This window comes from Coccinella septempunctata, chromosome 5 (assembly GCF_907165205.1).
Source record: "Coccinella septempunctata chromosome 5, icCocSept1.1, whole genome shotgun sequence".
NCBI lineage: Eukaryota > Metazoa > Arthropoda > Insecta > Coleoptera > Coccinellidae > Coccinella > Coccinella septempunctata.
The window spans coordinates 39,606,159-39,629,614 of record NC_058193.1 but is presented as its reverse complement, the minus strand read 5'-3'; the positions used below and the strand labels follow the sequence as shown (position 1 = coordinate 39,629,614).

The window sequence follows — 23,456 nt, the reverse complement described above, 5'->3', positions numbered from 1 at the left end:
TCCAATCACAAAAAATGCATGAAAACTCTTCAATGGAAGTGACAAAAAGCATCAGTTTTGCTCCTTTTATTTCGGTTGAACATTATTGAGAAAAACACGCAATTTAAGAGATAACCGCTGTTTAACCGAGTTTCATATGTACCGGGCGTCCCTCCACAAAGCTCCTATCTATCCCGAACATGTCGCAAGGAGGTCCATGATAATTTTTATCGGTTAATTGATCGACTGCTCGATCCACTTTCTTACTTGACGCCGCTCGCACCTAAACAAATCGCAGCCTCCCACAATAATATCCATCCACATATCTATCAGGACTTTTATCTGGAACAGCATCCACTTACTGGGACCTCGGAGATCTTCCCACGACCGTAACGCACGTTATTTATTCGAGGAACGCGTCGACGATATGGGAAATTTTTTAATAATTGGTGCAGGACAAATTCCTTCTATATTTATGGAGGTGTAGATTGATTTTTTACTCTTGCCTCATTATCGTCGAAAATTTTGGCAAAAATTACCATTGAACATGGTGGTTCATAAATATATCTGTTCTTCCACTGCAATCTTATGATCTATTAGGCCTCCATCAGAGCATTCTTAGATTTTCCTTGGAAATCTTGAGTTTCATGACCAAAATTTCCATTTCAAGAGAAATTCTATTGTTGATTATATTTTCTACATGGCGAGTCTCTGACTTGTACTGAATTCAATATATCAAAGACAGTTTTTTTGTTGTGAAAACATTATATGTAGTATGTATTCTGAAAGTGCAACGAGGTAATAAACCTCGAAATTTCATAGACCTCGTTGTAAACTAAACTAACCCAATGTCTTGGTAAATAAAATGTTGACACGCGAATCTCCCAGAAAAATAATCGTACAGCTAAAAGTGATAAATACCTCAGATTCGAAAAGTGTTGACTTTTTAACGATTCTGAGAATTGTTCAAGCAAGTGAACAATATGTCTCAAAATAACCTGCAAACGCCAAATGCCCAAATTGTATGACTCTTTATGGTAGTAAGGTAGTAACTATTATGACTCTTCTAAGGAAGTAAGGTAGTAACTATGACTCTTCTAAGGTGGTAAGGTAGTAACTATGACTCCTCTGAGGTGGTAAGGTAGTAACTATGACTCTTTGTAGTAGTTAGGTAGTAACTATGACTATTAAGGTAGTCATGGGCATTTGGCTACTTTAGAAAAGTCATAGGAATTTCGATATTCGTTACTAAAAGAGCAACAATATATCAAAGACAGTTTTTTTTTTGTAAAAACGCTCGTATTTTGAATTGTCCTCTTTTTGATGTAGGTAAAAAATGCCCCAAACTTTAGATATGTCGATAATTTTTTTAGATGGCAATCTATATTGATTATATGTACGTTCGAAAAAAATAATTCAAATAAAAATGCACCGATTTTCACAATAATTGAATTTGAATGAAATCTGAATGAAATTTTCTTTCGAAATTCAACCAGAAGGAAAATTTTTGGGTTTCCTCCTCCCAAACCAAATTTTTCGACATCGATACAGTAGAAACGATGTTCAATATAAAAGCTTGCCTGCGAAAACGTCAAAGTGAAATGGTGTCAATGTGACAAATTTGAAAAGTGGCCAATTAGTTATCTCAACGTCTTTTCGTCTAGCCTGAATGGCACCCAAGCAATTATCTGCCAAATTATGACACTATCGATCTTTGGCAGCCAGTGCGACCTCCGCATGTGTTGAAACTCATGTGGTTTTGTAGCCGAAGAAGTACCATCTGCTTGTGGTGCGGGATATGGATTAGGCGCCACCATGGAAAAAGGTGTTTTCCGACTTGGCCGAGGCTGGAGATAAAAGGACTGGAGAAGGATCGTCTGACTGTATCGAACTGATTTTTAAGCCTCTATTTGTCAATTTATCCGAAATATGTAAGACCAGTCGCACTAGAGGAATAGATAGTAACGACATTTCTTATCTCACATTACTATTCTAGTTTGACATATATTTGGTAAGATTTTTCCTAGAAAATCTATGAAAATTGACCAGAGAATATTGAAAAACAGTGAAAATTTTTTGGTTCTTGAATATCATGCTCTAACTGGACACCATATAGGTGTAGACATACATATTATGAGACCATTTACCCATTGGGCTTAGGGGTGAGTTTATTAATGGTAATGTAATTTTTTTTAATTAAAATTCTGAACTAGTGAAATCAACGGTTTTATCAACGGCGCCGTGGCTTAGTTGGTTAAAGCGCCTGTCTAGTAAACAGGAGATCGAGGGTTCGAATCCCTCCGGGGCCTGCGAGACGTGAGACTCGTTAACATTTTTACTCAGAATTCACTTGTCTGGTTTTTAATTTTGAATTGATGAAAGGTGTTCCGTGAAATAGTAAAAAATAAAGTAGATAAAAATTAATTATATTGAACAGGAGAACCATTTCTTTTTGTTTCACCAATGGCCAATAGGTATATTTATCCACCTAAGTTCTGTTTTCTGCAAACGCACCCAATTAATTTTGAATGTATTAAGCAAAATCCTTCATCGAGTCCATAAGTCTGCCAGTCGAAGGAATTAAGCTACCGCATTTGAAGAACAAAACAACCTTGTTTGCTAGAAGGTCCTTCCATGATTATTTATTTATCTATGACGCATACCAGAATCCAAATAATTCTGTCAGAACCTCATTAAATCGTTAATAAAGAACAGTTGAGTAGTGGAGTGTAATGACAGCATTATACACCTCTTTCGCTTATTTGCTGTGGAATCTTTAAGAGAAACATTTCCTCATGGGAACAATCAGATGATTGAATGATTTTTCAATTTGGATCGAACACATTCCACGCATAGACTAATCGAACTATGGTCCACCAATATTTTTCACAACGTTTTGAACTGAATATCATAGAATTTCAGAATTGACGCTCATCGAATCGACAGTACCTGTCACTTTGGGATCATTTTTATCTTTTTGAATTTGTTGAAAATGCATTTGTGTATTTGAGATCTTGAACTTGATATTTTTATTGTTATAATAAGTGCCAACAAAATGCGGTGAGTGTCCCTCAGAAGGCAGAACTCTTTGAAATTTCGTAAAAAACTGACTGAATTACAAGATAATGAAAAAAATTCGCGCATCTCAAGTTACCATTTATTATCAGTCACAATCAGAAACCGAACAGTTCAATATCTAGGATCGTATTAGGATCTTTTTCATCGATGATTTTTCCAACTTCGTTATTTTTCAAGTTTTGTGTAGGGAATTTTTGCTGAAACGGTTTATGAAACCAGTTATACTTTATATCAAAGAAAAAGACTTACCTGTGAAAACAGCTTTTACAATAGCATTTGAGAATCTAGAACACTGCTATCTATGTTTTCAACTTAAACATAGCATATAATAGATGTCACTCTCAAGAAGTGCGCCATCTATTTATTTTTAAGATGAGCCTCATTTTCACATGATAATGAACTCACAGATGGCGCTCAGTCGTTAATAGATCATGACACTTTCTCATAGATGGCGCCACACTGATAAATCACTTCTTATACTTTCTCATAGATGCCGCCATCCTTTAGGAGAGCTTATGATAGTTGCCCATAGGTTTCAGAGTCAGTATTCATGGGCTCTCATTCTGATACTCCATCCAAACGTTAGAGGACGCCAATGATCCAGATTTATCATGTCTTTCATACTTTTTCATTCCTTATCCATTATTGTTCGGTTATGGAAAAGCATATCTCATCAAACTATGAAATAAAAAAATATTGATCATGGAAAATATCGTTTCCTGACACAATTGAGTTTCAATTAAAACATTTTTACTTTGGTCCAAAAAAATTGATTAAAAGCTATATGGCATTCTCTGCATAAAGTAATTGTCTTCCCTCTACATCGATAAATATTAATTAGCCAAGTGGCGTACAGTTTGAAGCTGCAGAAGACTGGATACTGGATGCTTTGGGAAGAAAATCGAGTTATCCAGGACCGGAATCCCGAAATTTGAAATGAAAAACGAAGTGAAGGGCAAATGGGCAACTATGTAAACTCTGAAAATTTACAAGAGATACCTCTCTACAGAAGCAATCAACAATTAAGGTCTGTTATTAGTTTAACTATGCATTTTAGATTGAGAGGTTTCTTCGTGTGATGGTCAGGAATGGCCAATAAATGAATGTTTTTTACGATTTGACTTCAGAAATGAACTTTTTGTATAATTATTGCTGAAAATTTGTGTAATTCTTTTTAAATCTTTAACTTATAAGAGTACCAAGTTGGGGAATGGAAACCCACAACAAAATACCAATTTCTCTGTAGGAAATTTGCATCTGATGTCCATGAGAGTCATTATTTGCCTCCCACAAGTTATTTATCGATAGTTAAGTGATCTACAGACAACTGAATTGTAACATTTTGCTTTCCGAGAATGATCTTCTTCAGTGGTGGAAACTGTTACCATTATTGAAATTCATTCACACAGTACTCTCTGTGTCTTTTCTTATGCCCTGATCTTGATTTTCATCCCAGAATCTTATAATTGGTGTCCTTTTTGTCCGCCGAAAGGGCTACGGTCCTGACCTGCCATGCACCTAACCCAAAAACAAAAGAACACCACGTCGTCTCTATACAGAGAGAGGCTGATTAAGAAAACACTCGCAGAAAGTTAAGCAAGTCGCAATTAAGATGTTATCATGGCCGGCCACGATGCGGCGGTCCGTCGACAATTAACGTAATTTATTATAAAGCAACAATGGTAATGTTGTGATAATGTGATTGGGTGGTCTCTCTCTTAGAATTGTCTGCTAAGTCATCGTCATTAGTTGCTTATTGAAAAGTACACCCGAGGCTGAGACTTGGCGGTTCCTTGGCACCAATCAAATTCGGCGTTTTTATTAGGACCAGAGAGCCTTTGAGTCGAAGGAATTTCGGATGGGGAAAAAAAGTAAGCTTCATTAGTCACGTCATCAATCTATCGACGGTACAAGTGGATGGAATTCGTCATCTTCTTCTTATTCTTATTAAGGCATGGGTTGAAACTTTGTTTGAACTGTTATAATTGGGGTTCGCTATAGTTTTCTTCATTTTGATATGATTATACAGGGTGAGTCTTTGACTAGTACAAATATTTTAACAGTAGGTTCTTGAGGTCGAAATAAACACTTTTTTCTCATACCGTTTTTTCCGATTCGGCCCTGAAAAACAAAATTACCTTCAGAATAACTAGCTAAATTTGTGACATTCCATCTGTGGATCTTTTAAACAGAGTTGTATTCAGCCAAAGTATCCAATTTATCAAATTCAACAGATACTTTTAATTTTTGAACATCAAATTACTCGAAAACGGCGCATTATACGAGAAAACATGAGGAATACTTTTATTTTAGAAAAAGTCCAAATATTTATTAGATTGCGTGCAACTTAGTTTCAAGAGTTGGGTTCTTGGAATTTTTGGTGTTTTTATGGTACGTAATGGTCATAATGAGAAAACTGAAGGACGTAGGTGATATCTTGTATTCGAAAAAGATTCATCAAATGAATGAAAAATTATATTCCGAAATTCATTTCATTCGATAAAAACGTTTGTGAGATAGAACTTTTTTTGTGGTTTTTTTGTGGTTATTCAACAGCCTGTATCTTCTACACCGAGCCGAAGAAAGAAGTGTTTTTTTTTTTACCTCAAGAATCTACTATAGAAATGTTTGTACGTGTCAAAAACGTACCCTGCATAGAAACATGCTCAGTAAAATTATCGTCAGAAAGCCGTTTGTTGTTCCTTGAATCTTTTGTGAAATTTCATTGTTTGTCCACGTGTTCCATTCGTTCAAGGTTGTTTCGTAGATTGCTGAATTTCGAATTTTTTAATCCTTAGCATCAAAGAATAATTTTATCATTTTTTGTAGATTTTTTTCAGCTATCGATCTTTCAGTTATCGTGACAGCGAGAAGGAGACCTTGAAAACTGCTTTTGGATAGTCAAAGTTCTAGGGTGGCAGCCTTAAGGGTCGGAACCTTAAACGCAAATCGGCAATAAATACATTCATCCCAGGATGAATGCAAGAACAAGCAGAAATCAAAAAATAAATCGGCATCTTCGCTAGCGATCGCGCCAAACCAGATATAACTTTATAAATTATTTATTTTTTATTGTTCGAGAGCGGAACACAATGAAACAATAAATCGTTAAAAAATAAACGACAGTAGAAACTTTACCGAAAAGCGACATATTTATCGTATCTCTATCGAGTCACCTAGGGATAAAGAAACATAAAAGCCATGTTTATTCTTAACAGGTCATGTTCACTCGCTTATAATATAGAGAGATACTTCACTTGAACTGTTGTGATGTCTTAATCGAGGCGCGCGGCCACCAAGGCATCATGATCTTGAATAAATATCGATGGGGAATTCTTGTCCGATTCAATGGACTCGGCCAATTTACGTATCGGGAATGATGGAATTATATGAGAAACGGATATTTTCCGACCGCGTTTTCACAGCATCTGCGGCGGCGATGATCAAAGGTCCCTTATTCTCGATTTTCACGTACAGAGTGACCCAGGAAATTATCGTAGATCTGAACCTAATACATATTCTGAAAAAACAAATCTTCTAGTGATAAATTTGAGAACTTCATCCATTTCGGCACAACCGTTCGGTCTTGAGGAAGTTTTGACTGACCCCATCTTTTTGGGAATTTTTCGAAGCTCAACTTTCGAGTAGTTTTTCTTCCGGGAAAATTATCGCAGATCTAAACGTGATATACATTCTAAAAGAGCAACTCTTCTAGTAATAAATCTGAGAATTTCATCCATTTCGGCACAACCGTTCGGTCTTGAGGAAGTTTTAACTGAACCCAACTTTTTGGGAAATTTTCGAAGGTCATCTTTCGAGTAGATTAATCTTCCAGAAAAACCATAGTAAATCTAAACGTAATACATATTCTAAAAGAGCAACTCTTCTAGTAATAAATCTGAGAATTTCATCCATTTCGGCACAACCGTTCGGTCTTGAGGAAGTTTTAACTGAACCCAACTTTTTGGGAATTTTTCGAAGGTCATCTTTCGAGTAGATTAATCTTACAGGAAAATCATAGTAGATCTAAACGTGATACATATTCTGAAAGAGCAACTCTTCTAGTAATAAATCTGAGAATTTCATCCATTTCGGCACAACCGTTCGGTCTTGAGGAAGTTTTAACTGAACCCAACTTTTTGGGAATTTTTCGAAGGTCATCTTTCGAGTAGATTAATCTTCCAGGAAAATCATAGTAGATCTAAATGTGATACATATTCTGAAAGAGCAACTTTTCTAGTAATAAATCTAAGAATTTCATTCATGTCGGCACAACCGTTCGATCTTGAAGAACTTTTAACTGAACCCAAATTTTTTGGGAATTTTTCGAAGGTCATCTTTCGAGTAGATTAATCTTCCAGGAAAATCATAGTAGACCTAAATGTGATACATATTCTGAAAGAGCAACTCCTCTAGTAATAAATCTGAGAATTTCATTCATTTCGGCACTACCGTTCGGTCTTGAGGAAGTTTCAACTGACCCTCTGGGGATCTCGAAGTTTCATCTTTTGGCATGAAGGTGAATTCGAAGTGAATATTCAGTGGCGTACCATGATTTTTTCTATATGACAAATTGCAAAATGGAATAGCTCGACTTTCTGAAATGCCACACCCAGTATTGTCATCACCATGACGTTTTTAAGAACTTCTAATCCACTTTGTAAATTGTGCTGAATATGTTACAAAATGTGCATGGTTTTCGAGTGGTCTACTAGGCCCTGTGAGGGTCTGTGGGTTTTTTAATGTTTATATTGCCGAAATCTTATTCTCAAGAAGAATACCCATAAACTTCATAACCCCATAACCATAACACTAAAAGAATACCCTCTCCGAACAAAATTATCTGCCACTTCACATCTAGGAAACGGCCTCATCCATAATTGAATACAGAAATCGATTAATTTTAAATAGTGGCAGCGACGATCCTCGACTCCCAAATTCCTTAATAGTAACCTATAAATTAAGTGGGCGCTTTATAATAATCGTGAAAGGACCGCTTTGTTTCGATAGTTATTATCTTGTTTCGATACGGGATGTTTCTACCGGTGACTTACTGCCTCTGCTTCTATTTTTACCTGCACGGATTTTAATAATTTCCTCGGAAAGGGGACCCGACTCTTCGAAAGTTTTAATATTTCTTCGGATGCCGGTGTCAGTGTTGAGATGTATATTACTGTTTCTGCGTAGGAAATATATGGGAGTCTTACTCAGTTTATTTTATTTTTTTCTTCTATTGGTTATTTTAAATCTCCAAATCAAAGCAAGCTCCAGAATAGTCTTGGACATCATTGACTATTCAAGCTTTGAATTTTCTGATTATTCAAAGATATTCTCCTCATTTCATGGCAACGACTAAACGAAAAAATAATTATCCTTTGGGATCTGAAAATTATCCACCCACAGAAGCCTTTTTACGGATTCCCCCATTACTCCTAAGTAGCCTCATGAAGTGATTATCTCTATTCTTCCAATTCAGGAGATATAACATAAAAAATTATACCCTCGTCTTCGAACAGGTTCCACAGACGTTTTCGAAATTATAGTAATTTTCTTTTCGGTGTTTACGATCAGTTAAGGGGGATTTTATCGCTGAGAAAATTAAGTTAGTTGTTAGTGTTTTACGCTCACATACAGCAAACATCTAATAATCATAAAATGGGGGATATAACGAAGGACATTCGAAGTTATGATTATCACTTATGTAAATGTTAATTAGACGAGAGTTGGGATGTGGTAACACAACAGTGACAACCTTAGGTGGGTGGTGGTTCTTGTTATACGTCGAATTATGCAGATATACATTATCCACTGCAGTTATAATAATTTCTAATGAAGAAAAAATGCATCTAGCATGAAATAAATTCATTTGTATGTTTCCTTTTGAGTTGCTCCTTTATCATTTCGCAACTGGAGTACCTAAATTGTTATATCGAGGTGATAAATAGATATTTGGTTTATGTGAAACGATGAGAGAAGTTGTCGTGGGAATCACCTGCATCGAAATCACAAAGATTTCAAGCGACATTAAACTAGACCCAGGAGTTAAGTGCCATATCGAATCGTTTGTGAAAAGTTTGATTCGTTATAAGTGGACCACTTGACCTGACTCCTACCGACCGTTCCCGAAAGTCAACACTAAAAAGGTTAACAATAGGCAGCGGCACCTTCACAAAACCGTCAATTTGTTAGAAGTGATTTTTTCGTGAAAAATGGTCATTTTTACGGTGATTTATTGTGGGAGCGAGGGCTGTGGTACCTTCGGCTGTTCGTTCAGCATCCACCGAAGGTTGAGAAAGCAGCCCTAGATTCGTATGCGTCTTGGGATTCAGAGAAAAGGGTCACAACTTGACTGAACACGTTTAGTTGTCAAGTTTGCATATAGGAATATGAGGATTTCGAAGATTGATGTTTGCGTATCACTCAGTTTAGCTATATAAGTGGATATATTGAAAAATTCTGAGCCTACTATATTGAACCAAAAAAAATTTTAATGTCAATATATTTTATTATTCAACATATTCTTGGATACACTTATTACAGCAAACCTGCAACGTCTCGAGACCTTTCAAAAAAATGTTTCTTTTTGCTCTGCAAACCAGACCTCCACAGCTTTTATTACCTCCTCGTTGGAAGAAAATTTACGCCTTTTTAAAATTGTTTTTCAGTTGAGATAAAGAGGATAGTGGAATAGTGCCAAATCTGGTGAATAAGGGGGGTGTTCTAGTGATTCAAACCCTAAATCACGAAATATTTTCATGGCAACATGAGATTTGTGTGCAGGGGCGTTGTCCTGCAAAAACAAAACACCTTTGGATAGCTTTCTGCGTCTTTTCTCTTTAATTTTTTCTCGTAGAGTGGTCAGTAATGTCGAATAGTAATCTCCGGTTATTGTTCTACCCTTATCCAAAAAATCAATCATGAGTACTCCATGGCAATCCTAAAAAACTAAAGCAAGAACTTTTCCAGCAGATTTTTGGACACGAAACTTCTTAGGTCTTGTAGAATCAGAGTGTCGCCATTCCATCAATTGTTGCTTTGTTTCTGGATCGTAGAAATGTACCCAAGTCTCATCCATGGTAACAATTCGGTTTAAGAAGTCTACATCGTTTTCAAATCCAGCACAGATCGAAAGCGATGCTTCTACCCTTGCACGCTTTTGGTCAACATTCAAACATTTGGGGATCCATTTTGCAGCAATTTTTCTCATGTCCAAATTGACGTTAACTATATGATGAACGTGTTCGTATGAAATATTCAGTGCTTCAGATATCCGTTTTAGCCCAATTAGACGGTCTGATAAAATCATGTAATGAACTGCATCGATATTTTCGGAGACTGACACAGAAACTGGCCTTCCCGATCGGTCATCATCTTCAATGGAAAATTTACCTCTTTTTAAGCTTGCAGTCCAATTTTTCATGGTCGCATATGAAGGACATTGATCACCAAGGGTATTAAGCATATCTTTGTAAATCTGCTTACCTCTTAACCCTCTTAAATACAGGTACTTGATGATGGCTGGATACTCCAATTTTTCGATTTTCACAATTTCTTTCTTTTGATTTATTGCGTCACTCTGGTGTACTTTTTTGACCTCAAACTTCACACTGACACTTCTAATGAGATATTGTTCGTTGCTTTGGTAACGCAATATGTATTTTTTTATGCATGGAACTGGTCTAGGCTAACTGGATATCAATACATCCTCGTATAGAGAAGATTTGCAATTTAAACTATCGTTTTCTTTGTCATATAACATATAACTTAGGTTGAGGTATGGAATATTTTGAAGATTCCATCAGTTTTCACAGATCCTTAAAATACGGCCTTAAGTGAAACGAAGCTGCCACCTTCGTTCGTAACTGATATTACAAAAAGTGAAGTCTATAGCTTGTTCTGAGTGAGTCTTTGATCCTATTTGAAAATGTATAAGAGTATTGTTCCTTATCAACGATGATGTTCAAGTACGTCAGTTATATCTGAATAAAAATGGATTCAGCGCAACCAATTTTCCAGAAATGAAAATTTCCCCGATATAAGCGCACAATCTAGGGCCGGATACCTTCTAGTGCCGCTCTGAATGAAAAACTACTTACACGCTTGGGAAACGGCCATTTCTCCCAATTCTACCCGGTCTCCCCCGCTTTCTTCTACTTGATGAAAAGCCTCCGTCTCTTTATTCGTTCAATAAGAAACCCGTGAACGGGCACCCTTCGGGAGAAACCCCTCCCGAACAGAAATGAAATTGGAGGAATATTGGATTGCGCCGAATTTGAATATAAAGTGGAACTTGTAATAAAAGGGGGCAGGACTTTCGGAGGGACATTTCTCGCGTCCTTAGAGCTTATTATGAACGTGGAGAAGTCATAAAGGGAATGGTTATTTGATATAAAATGTAGTTTTCGCTTGCAAATGATCCGCGGGCGGATCCGTTTAGCATTTTTCGATTTCGTTTTCGGGGTATATTGCCTGGAGTGGAAGCTATCGACCTAGCACCTTATCTGCATACGATATTAGGTTCCTACAGCTCGCTATCCCTCGCCAGAATTTCGATGTTGCGTGAAAACACTAGGAGGTCTAGAAATTCTGCGAAATTAAAAAACTCTGCAAAAATCTACTCTTCAGTATATCTTCGAAATATGTACCTACTTTAACATATCAGGCTACGACTGAGAAATTGAAAGAAAAAGTTAATACGAATGCTTAAAATCACTGTATTAAACTTTTTCCAGTGATGAAGAAGGGTGAGAAGAAGAGATTCTCAATTTTTTATATGCAGGCATATGCACCACATATAGATAACAGAATACCCAGTATTAATGAATTTATTACACTACATTTTTTGTGAAGGTACATGTGTCTTAAGCTCAGGTTGGTAATCGATCAAAATTTGAAAAAAATCTGAGTGTAGAAAAAACAGGAATATCAGTAATGTGTTGGACCTTCACGATGTCTTATGTATCTACTGAGGAACACACGGGTTATACAGGGTGAGTCCTCGATTCTGACAAATATTTCAACAGTATATTCTTGAGGTCGAAAGAGACCCTTTTTCCTCAACCATTACCTGTGCCAACCCTGGAAAAACAAAATTACCTTGACAATAACAAGCTAAATTTGTGACACTACACATCTGTGGATCTTTTAAAAAGAGTTGTATTCGGTCAAAGTACCCAATTTTCCGAATTTCACAAATACTTTTTATTTCTTGAACATCAAATTTTTTTATGGTTTTTCAAAATCCCGTATCTTTTAAACCAAGACGATTCGGAAAAAATGGTGAAGGTAAAAGATGTTTCTTTTGATCACAAGAATCTACTGTTGAAATATTTGTACGAGCCAAAGACTCGCCCTGTGTATATCTCTTGAGGCCTGTCATCCCAGAAAACCAACACTACGGTGGGATTTTTCTAAAATTCTGCTCTATTATTAACCTAACCCATCTATACAAAAATTTTTGCGATAAACTCATCATAACTTAAGCTGACCTAACCTAATCTAACCCATCAATACAACAAATTCTTGAGATAAAGTCATCATAACCTAACCTAACCCAACCTAACCTAACCTAAACCGTCTCTTACAAAAAATTGTTGCGATAAAGTCTTTGATGATACTATTTGTTTATCGATTGAAATTTATTTTGGGAGGATTTTGCATCTCTTCACAAACCTTTTAGGGCTTTCACTCCCAATCTCTGAAACAAAATCAATTAAAAATGAAATCAACGATTTGCTCCTGCGTGAATTCTTGCACTAATTTGTCAGGAGCAAATTAACTAGAAAAAATTGTTGCCTGACAATGAACTTAAAATAAATAACGTTGAAACTATAATTCTTCGTAACGTTTCGGAGTCTATATCAGACTCCTTCATCAGACGAAAAAATCTACTTTTGAAAATCTTCTGGAATTGTCGCTTTTTGTCTGACATTAATTGTCAACACACAGAAACAGAGACTGCACAGAAACGTTGATTCATTTAATTTTGAAATTACCGGATGACAGTTCCTTCTTTAATAAATTGATCCAAATATGATCTATTCCTACCGAACAATTTGCCAAATTATTATCCTGATCTAATAGAATACACGTAGACTCTTTAATTTTTCGTTTATAATGGTCTGGTTCTGTCATTAAAATTGACTATTGATGATATAATGGAGATATTAGAAGTTTGCCTGAATTCCACATATTTTCAATTAGATGATGTTTTCTATAAACAAAAATTTGGTATGGCTATGGGTTCTCCTTTATCACCAGTAATGAGTAACATATTCATGGAATCTTTCGAACAAAAATATATAGACACATACCCACTAAAACCAAAGACTTGGTGGCGATATGTAGACGATATTTTTGTGATTTGGCAACATGGTAGAGATGAACTAGAGAATTTTTTTGATCATATCAACAACAAAGAACCTACAATAAAATTTACAATGGAATTAGAGCAGGATAACAAAATTTCATTCCTAGATGTTTCAATAAAAAAGTTTCCGAATTATTTTGAAACGAGCGTATACCGAAAAAAGACACATACTAATAGATATTTAAATTTTTATTCCAATCACCAAGTAAGTGTCAAAAGAGGTATCATTAAAACACTTTATGATAGAGCTAATTTAATTTCATCTACACCCGAAATTAGAAATAATGAAGTTGACTTCATTAAACATTTTCTTAGGGATAATCAATACCCAAAAGATTTTATTGAAAAAACAATATTAAATTTAGAGAGAAAAATGACTAACCAAAATCGTAATAATGATCAGGAACAACCAACAAACCGTCAAGAACAACCAAATTTGTTGAATGTAATTCCTTATGTTAATGGCCTTTCAGAAAAAATAAGAAGAATCGGTTCGAAGTTCAACATACGAACTGTTTTTAAAACGCAAAATGATTTAAGATCTATATTAACAAAAACTAAACCTTTGAACGAAAAACAAAAATCAAAAAATTGTATTTACAACATACCCTGTATTTGTGGTAAAACTTATACAGGTGAAACGTCCAGACCTCTAGAAATAAGAAAACGCGAACATAAAAATAATATTAAAAATAGAGAAATTAATCGATCGCAAATCGCAGATCACATTTGTTCTAATACGGGAGACCACATGATGGATTGGGACAACACAAAAATTTTAATGACAGAACCAGACCATTATAAACGAAAAATTAAAGAGTCTACGTGTATTCTATTAGATCAGGATAATAATTTGGCAAATTGTTCGGTAGGAATAGATCATATTTGGATCAATTTATTAAAGAAGGAACTGTCATCCGGTAATTTCAAAATTAAATGAATCAACGTTTCTGTGCAGTCTCTGTTTCTGTGTGTTGACAATTAATGTCAGACAAAAAGCGACAATTCCAGAAGATTTTCAAAAGTAGATTTTTTCGTCTGATGAAGGAGTCTGATATAGACTCCGAAACGTTACGAAGAATTATAGTTTCAACGTTATTTATTTTAAGTTCATTGTCAGGCAACAATTTTTTCTAGTTAATTTGCTCCTGACAAATTAGTGCAAGAATTCACGCAGGAGCAAATCGTTGATTTCATTTTTAATTGATTTTGTTTCAGAGATTGGGAGTGAAAGCCCTAAAAGGTTTGTGAAGAGATACTATTTGTTCTTTTTTCTTTGACGCTAAATATACTGAAGTAACATCGATAAGGCTCTCGTTTCTGAGAAACACCCATGAAAATTCGAATTTCTCAAAAACCATCATTTCGTTCGATATTATCATCGTCCAATATGAATTCGCCAGGGATATAGCAACGGCTTTAATTGAATTCGCAGCGACTTATTGATCAATATCCATTTTCCCCCGCGCTGAACAAAGGAATAGGAAGAATTCGGAAAAGAGATTTATCGCAATCGGAAAATGGTATCGCCCGCTAGAAAACCATTTTGTGCAAGAATGGAACTGCGCCGGAGGCGTTCAACCAAAAATTGTGAAGTGGCCGAGATTAGAATAAAAACGTATTTGGGACGTTCAAACGAGCTTAGCTCAGCAGCAAAGTGGAATTTGGGGCGCAGGGCCGTATTGTGGGGAAAAAAAACACCTACTATAGAACCAAACAAAATTTCAATGTTAAAATATTGTATCACTCTACATAATCTCCTCTTAATTGGACTAATTTATTACAGCGAACCTGCAACGTCTCCAGACCTTTCAAAAAAAATGTTTCTTCTTGCTCTGCAAGCCAGATCTCCACAGCTTTTATCATCTCCTCGGTGGAAGACAATTTACGACCTTTCAAACTTTTTTTCAGTTGAGGAAAGAGATGATAGTCGGATGGAGCCAAATCTGGTGAATAAGGCGGGTGTTCTAGTAATTCAAATCCTAAATCACGAATTCTATGCATGGCAACATGAGATTTGTGTGCATGGGCGTTGTCCTGCAAAAACAAAACACCTTTGGATAGCTTTCCGCGTCTTTTCTCTTTAATTTTTTCCCGTAGAGTGATCAGTAATGTCTTATAGTAATCTCCGGTTATTGTTGTACCCTTATCCAAAAAATCAATCATGATTACTCCATGGCAATCCCAAAAAACTGAAGCAAAAACTTTTCCAGCAGATTTTTGGACACGAAACTTCTTAGGTCTTGAAGAACCAGAGTTTCGCCATTCCATCGATTGTTGCTTTGTCTCTGGATCGTAGCAATTCAACCCAAGTCTTACCCATAGCAACAATTCGTCCACATCGTTTCCAAATCGAGCACAGATCGAACGCGATGCTTCTACCCTTGCACGCTTTTGGTCAACATTCAAACATTTGGAGATCCATTTTGCAGCAATTTTTCTCATGTTCAAATTGACGTGAACTATATGATGAACGCGTTCGTATGAAATATTCAGTGCTTCAGATATCTCTTTTAGCCCAAGTCGACGGTCTGATAAAATCATGTTATGAACTGCATCGATATTTTCGGGGACTTACACAGAAACTGGCTTTCCCGATCGGTCATCATCTTCAACGGAAAATTTACCTCTTTTGAGCTTGCAGTCCAATTTTTCACGGTCGCATACGAAGGACATTGATCACCAAGTGTATTAAGCATATCTTCGTGAATCCGCTTACCTCTTAACCCTTTTAAATACAGGCATTGATGATGGCTCGATACTCCAATTTTTCGATTTTCACAATTTCGGTGGACATATTCTTTCTTTTAGTTTATTGCGTAACTCTGGTCTACTTTTTTGACCTCAAACTTCACACTGACACTTTTAATGGGTTAATGTTCGTTGCTATGGTAACGCAATATTTTTTTCTGTATATGGAACTGGTCTAGGATAACTAGATATCAATACATCCTCTTATACTTGTAGGAAGTGTAGTTTAAAATCTCAAATCTTAACCTCCCATGTTAAAGAGTTCCAAAATGAATCTGTCGCCAAGGCAGTGACTCTAACCTCACTAACGTCATAAGTTCCCTCATAAATGATACCTTCGTTTAAAACACAGGGCTTAAACCGCCCCTGTCGCAGGCGCAGGGTTGCCACCCAACTAACGGTAAATCACCTTTTTAAACAGTCGCAGAAAATGTAAATTCGGGTAGGCCCCCCCACGCCAGTCGTTTTATTTGCATGGAGAACGTGACGTAGGGCCGATCGCCAATCTCACCCCCGTTCCGCCCCCGGCGAAGGCAGAGGAGGAGATCCTTATCGAGCACCGGAAATCTATTGGCGAATTCTGATTACAAAATGTCTTCATTTAAATTTTAATACAATTCGATCGGAGCAGGAAGCTGGCCCGATATGTCGGGGAGAATTGATGAGGGTGGAAAGGGGGGCAGAGGGGGCTCTGGAGGGGTCCGCATTTTCGCATTAGGAAATTTATTCAGAACGGAAAGGCGATAAATATCCCATTATCCTCTTATTATCCCCGATAATAAGGTTCTTCGATTTTAAATTGGCTCCCCCGTTCCTTAGGGAGGCTGGGGTGGGATCTCTTCTTCTTCTTCTTCTTTCTGTGATGAGGGTATGACGCTGGATTCCAGATGCGCCAAATTCGATTATTTCTACGTATTTCAAGAGTTCTTGGCAACGTCGATTTGAAAATTTTCGAAATGAATAACGTAAGTCTCGTGAGTTTTCTGGAAAATATGATTCTCTGGTGAACAAGTGCATTCAATTACAAGGAAATTATACTGAATTTTTCGAATATCACAGATATTTTTTATTTTTGAACATCAAATTTCTCGAATACGGCGCACAATACGAAAAAATATGAAGTATAGGTGATTTTATTTTACAAATATTTTCAAATATTCATTTGATAGCGTCCAACTTAGTTTCAAGAGTTGGATTCTTCGAATTTTTGGTATTTTTATGGTACGTAATGGTCATAATGAGAAAACTGGAAGACGTAGGTAATATCTTGTGTTCGAAAGAGATTCATCAAATACATGAAAAACCGAAATTCATTTCACTCTATAAAACCGTTTGTGAGATAGAACTAAAAATAATTTTTTTATGGTTTTTCAATAGCCTCCTGTATCTTTCAAACCGAGCCGATTCAAAAAAAATGGTAAACGAAAAAATTGTTTCCTATGACCTCAATAATCTACTGTTGAAATATTTGTACCAGTCAAACACTCACACTTGAAACTGCGAAACAAACTGAAACATTAACGCCCATAAAAACGAATGTTATGGGCGCTGAATGCAATAGCCTTGGCGCGCAAAACCACCATAAGACAAAACCGCCTTATTCAAATGCCGCGACGTTAAAATTTTAACAAATGTATTGACGGCATCAGCCCGAGGTCCTAAAATAAAAATATCGAATAGAAATGGCCTTATTTGAGGGTAGTATGCGCGTTTGGTGGACGTGGCGCGGATCAACAGATTTATATTATGCGTTTTTGATGTCCACTACCCAATGCTTTATTCAAATTCCGGCTACCGTAGCGCTAACTCCCTGTTTCGCATATTATGGCTTTGTATGATAATATCTTTGCGGTGCCGGTTTCCAATCTGTAGGCGTTACAGGATATTGTTTTGGAGATGCTGCCATGCCGTCGACGACGCATAATTGAATCGTTATAAGGCTGGTCTTTCGATTTTTTACGGCACGGCAATCTCAGCATGGGTTTATGGAATCGACGGGGCTGGGAGAAACTGCTGTGTCTGCGGGGAGCGTCATAATTGATACCGCAACGATTTGGTCTTTTTCCACACTTTATTTCGATATGGAAGACACGAGCACAACGAAATAACACTGTGGTAACCTATTTCACAGTGATCTACTGATGATATGCGCGGCTAATGCAGTAAATCCCGCTACCTGGCAATAGATGGCGTACCAGTTCGTGTAGAGCTATAGTGACTCTATGAAACACAGTGGCGACAATTGGAAATTTAGCAAGAATATGGCGGCTTAGGAGCACAGATTTCAATGCTATGAGCTCTAATTCGGAATGCGGATTGGCTCACGTCACGTCACGTGACCAAATCCGCCATATTCTTGCTAAAACGATGAAAAACGGGACCACAATTGTCGCCACTGTCTCGTCACTGAAACTGCTAGCATATGCAAAAATATCGAAAGATTGAAGACCAGTGATAGTATTGTATGACAAAGTGACTACAAAGCAGAAGAAATAAGAACGTTTCAAAGAGTAACCCCAGAATGTGGTCAAATGACACATACAATGAACTTGTTTCAGAGATAGCCACACGACAGAACTCTTTTCTGATGGAATATTAATCTGATGATCGTTTCTTGATGAGAATAAGTCTCCTGGTCATAGTTTGAGCGTTCGTATCGAAGCAGAATCATCTCGGTAGACCCCTGGGCGATACCATGAACCAGCCCAACGATATCATATCTGCCGAGAGAAAATAATCAATCATTTAGGTGACCGAGCCACTCGAGACAGATAGTCGGCGTCAGAACAAAGGACCTAAAAACAACGATTCATTTTCATTTGTTTTAAATAAATCAAATTCATTAAGACAAACAATGATTCTTCCTCGAACTAACGGCTAATTAATTACAGTCAACGGTTGTTCCTAATGGTCCGAGTCGCCTCAGAAATTTCTTCCGGATGCTTTGAATATCATCCGTGAAATGACAATAGGCGAGCTCTTGAAATGGTCCCATGCATTTGAGGAATTTTTTTCCCGAGGATTATCTTGAACATGAACGTTCGTTGTTTCAATGTAGATAATCTTGATTGATATGAGAATATAAAAAGTGAATTAGGAATGAGAATTGAAGGTGCTAAATGGATCATTTCAGATCCTGATCCTCCATCACCACTCTTGGGTGTTTTTTCACCATAAAGTAAATAAAAAGTCTCCTGGAATATTTCATTCAATGTTAAAAATCCATCAAGCAACCTTCGCATATCCAGCGGTCCAGCGGATCACTGGACGTCCAGATACCATGCCATTTTCTCGTAAATGAAAAATGACGAGTGGCTGAAAATATGGACGCGTGGAAATGCACCCGTCAATAACCGTAAATAAAAGTGCATCTCTCTAAATTGATTACGTTTTGCATCAGAAAGCGAAAAAGCTGCTCTATTACGACCATATCTGCGTGATTTATTTTATTCGCCCGCTTTAAATGCATATGGGTGCAAATACATAGTCAGCTCCCGATGGATTTATGACGAACGATTTTTTTTATTGCACTTTTCGGCGCTAGATTCCAAGTTTCGACCGGAAGTTCAGCTAAATTGAAAAAAAAACAAGTCTGCGTGTTGCGGGCGGTTTGTGAAAATTTTCTCCGGAACATACAGTCGAAATTTTCGTTCAATTCATGTAGCTTCTGGATCATTATCTATTCAACACTATAGTTTGGAATTAATAGATTTCTCAACCAAAATATAAGCAAACCTTTAGGACTAGTTACCTAATTATCTTAAAAAAAAGTTATCATTATTCTATTTCGATAGCTTCTGAAAATGGTCCCAGATAACCCTTCTTTGCAAACATAGATACATAAAGAAAGCATGCATATATGTGCTGTATAATTTGAAGAAATTAAAGTAGAAAACTACAATCTTCGCTTTGGAATTTCGAACCCTTAAACTAACTAAAATTAAGATCCGACCTCTTCATTTTACGGTTCGAAAACTCCCAAATACATATGTATGAAAGGGTTGCGAAACTAATTTCCGTCTAGGCATAGAAAACGCATCAAACTATACAGTGCGATTCTTCTTCGAACTTCGGGAAGTCGTCTCTCTCATCGGACTCGTTTCAGCTCGCATTTATTCAAGGTGAGGAAATGAGAATGATTTGCATTTTGATGTAAAATATACATCCCATCTAATTCAGGAGAAACCATTTCCCCTTGGAGTATGGCGCACATTTATTTCAATTTATTTTAGGAAGTGAGCTGCTTGCTGTTCGTCTCCTGAAAACTGAAACATTTTGCGAAGCAAACTATTGACTGATGGATTGCCAGAATAGCGTTGAATAAAACTGACTTGAGTCAGTATCTAGAAATCCTCAAAAGAGCAGAAATATTTGCAATCAAAAATGTGAGAGAATGAACTTAACACTTGGAGAACTGAGAAGCATCTGAAAATTAGCAAGAATATGTCAGACACCTCTTTCCTGCATACCTACAGGGCGTTGTAGCCTTAGGAAGTACCTAATTCGAATGGGACTAGAAGGGAAGAGGATGAAACTCCATATCTGGTGGCACAATGTCACCATTGCAAGCCAACGCAAAAAATGCTATCAATCTACAATCTATAAGTCATTATTCCTTGTGCAGTGAGTATTTTGGGGAGTTTCAATTTTCTACGCCTTCTTTTTTGGGTGTGAAGCGACATTTTTCACTGAGTCGTTGCTAATTCAAGTTTAAACGAAGGAAATAATCGTTGAATAATTCCCGAATAGCATCCCCAATTTACAAAGGCACGAATCCTATTCGGGAAAACATTCCCTTAATTGAAAAACAAACAGTGCGGCGGGGATGTTTAAATATAAACCGATTAAGGGATGTTTAGTTAGTTTAAACACCCTCCGTTGGAGGGTGAGATGATTCGTTAACGACCAGTCCCTTTGGCGTTACCAAGGGCCGCGTCTCTCTGCAGAATCCCCGTCGTATTCTGTTACAAACGCCACCGGTAAATCCAAGCTTCCCTTTACATAAGGGCGGGGAATTTACCTCCAACAAACAAAAGCTGGGCTAAGTTAAATATTTGTTCCATTTAAGCCGCTTTTGGATGTTTTACAGGTGAACTAATATAATAATTCGACACATGATCGAAGATTTGAATCGCTTTGTATTTTTGAACGAGCTGTAGGTTATTGTAATTTATTTAATTCAATAAAATTCCCAATTCTCGCGCATTGATGAAGGGAAAAGGCTTACATTCAACCAGCAATAACTTCGAAAGCTGGCTTGACTGGAACGCTACTGAACCGATACTATCAGTGATAAATGCTATCCTCGAAATACGCAGCAAGCACTGAATTGAGAAATCAACAATTTAACCACAATCTTCCACCTCCAAATAATTTATGGTGACCCCTGGGGGTTTCACTTGTCTCATATTAAAATAACACAGTGGGAACAATAAAATCCCAGGCATTTAAAGTGTTCTATTGTTACAGCAACCACAAATAGTTTCATCGGTTGGAATGCACCGATCAAAATGCGATAAATAAGCTGGAAGGGGGAGATCAACATACGATACTGAATCTATAACTTAAGATAAAAGTAACAGGTACTTCGAATTTTCAAGATAACACCTCACTCAATGGTTATGTAGTAGGTATATGTGAGAAAAACGATTTTTTTTCAGAAATTTTACTCTTTTCATCAAAACATACACACCCTCGAGTGTGATACATTCATTCTAACTTTTCGATGCTCTTGTGGAGCGATTTGTCTTTTCTGTCAAAGTAGATCTCAGTTTCGGCAATCACTTCTTCATTTGAGCCAAACATCTTTCCCATTTCTGCAAAAATCCAGTAGTTGCAATGGAAGCTACGGTTTATAAGGCAGCCTTGCAAAGCGTCATTCATCTAATTTAACCATTGTTTAATTGACTTGAAACACAGAATATTGTCCTGATAGAACAGCAGTTTTTGCATTTGAGGAATGTATTTTCATGTTTCCTGCGGTCAGTCGATCCACTAATGCCTTATCTTATATACACCATTGACAGTTTTACCATTCCAAAGGTAGTCGATGAACAATATTCCATGCTCGTCTGACAATATGAAGACCATAATCTTGCCAGTCAAGATTTTGATGGCTTTGGCAATTTTCACCAGCTTTTAACTCATTTGACGATCTTTATGATTTTGGCGTTTAGTGGTCTGACACCTTAAAGGTAAACTGGACAACTGGAGTCACTTAAACAACTGAACCCTCTAATCTAACCGCCAAAATGCAAAGAAACTCTAACAGGTACTGCTCGGAGTTGAGTCTACTACCTTGGCTTTGTCAGCAAAGTTGCCATTTATGTTTTTTCGCATATTTCAAATAAAAAAATTCATGTTCAACAAGAACGCATCAAATAGCCCAAATACCAACTCACGAAAGAAACCTCGAGAGTCAACTTTACGTGTTTCTGTCAGAATGTCTCCTCTTCCACAACTTTCGGCATCTTTCAAGTCACGATCAACCACATCAAGTTGATTTGTTTACTTCGCAGATTACCCTGGCTTATGCCGTCGGGAACATCCAAACATCCTGTTCAAATACAGGTGTAAGCGGCGCCTTAAAAATTAACACATGTCTCCCTAACGCCAGGGTACCACTTCAACCTCTGAATTGCTCTCAAGAAGGTATTTAGGCGGTGCAGAAAAAATTGGGAGGTAATTGCAGGATGGGGCTTCTCGAGATATGCTGGTAGGTACTCTGTTTGTGCTCGAGCTTTCGGAAGTACATATTGTGGGAAAAAAAAAGACAAAATTGACAGGAAATCAAAAAAATTGTTGAAGAATTATACGGGAAACACTTTATTGGGACACAGAAAACCTAGAGGATCACGACAAACAAATCTATGCAGTATCTAGGAGTTCTAGATTGCGATTTACAGGATTTTTTCAAATTTGAATGGAAATTAAAAATCTCGTGAAGGGAATCACCGATTTATCCGAAATTTGGCATGGAGATAGCTTCTATGAGGTTCCAGAAAACTGCAATCAAATATCATTCGATTTGTTGGATCGTACATTATAAATTTGGACAATTCTTAAAGTTCGCAAAATCGCCCTGTACAATGAATTTCATGATTTCTTCGATATCTGCGTAAACTGTAAGATTCATTCATTCATTGATGCAATAATATTGCATGGCACAATCTAGGTTGCCGAGGATAATGATTTTTTCTCTCGTGTCAATATTTAAACATCTTATTCATTTCTATCTGTATAATAAACCGAAGATGAACATTTGAATTGTGACTTTCTA

General features: G+C 36.8%; 1 non-coding gene across 1 annotated transcript; it reads left to right on the top strand.

Annotated features, from left to right (window-relative positions):
* The first annotated feature begins 2,214 nt into the window (after positions 1–2,214).
* On the top strand, positions 2,215–2,288 carry Trnat-agu. Its single transcript has one exon. It is a non-coding gene; the product is annotated as a tRNA-Thr (tRNA).
* The last annotated feature ends 21,168 nt before the right edge of the window (positions 2,289–23,456 follow it).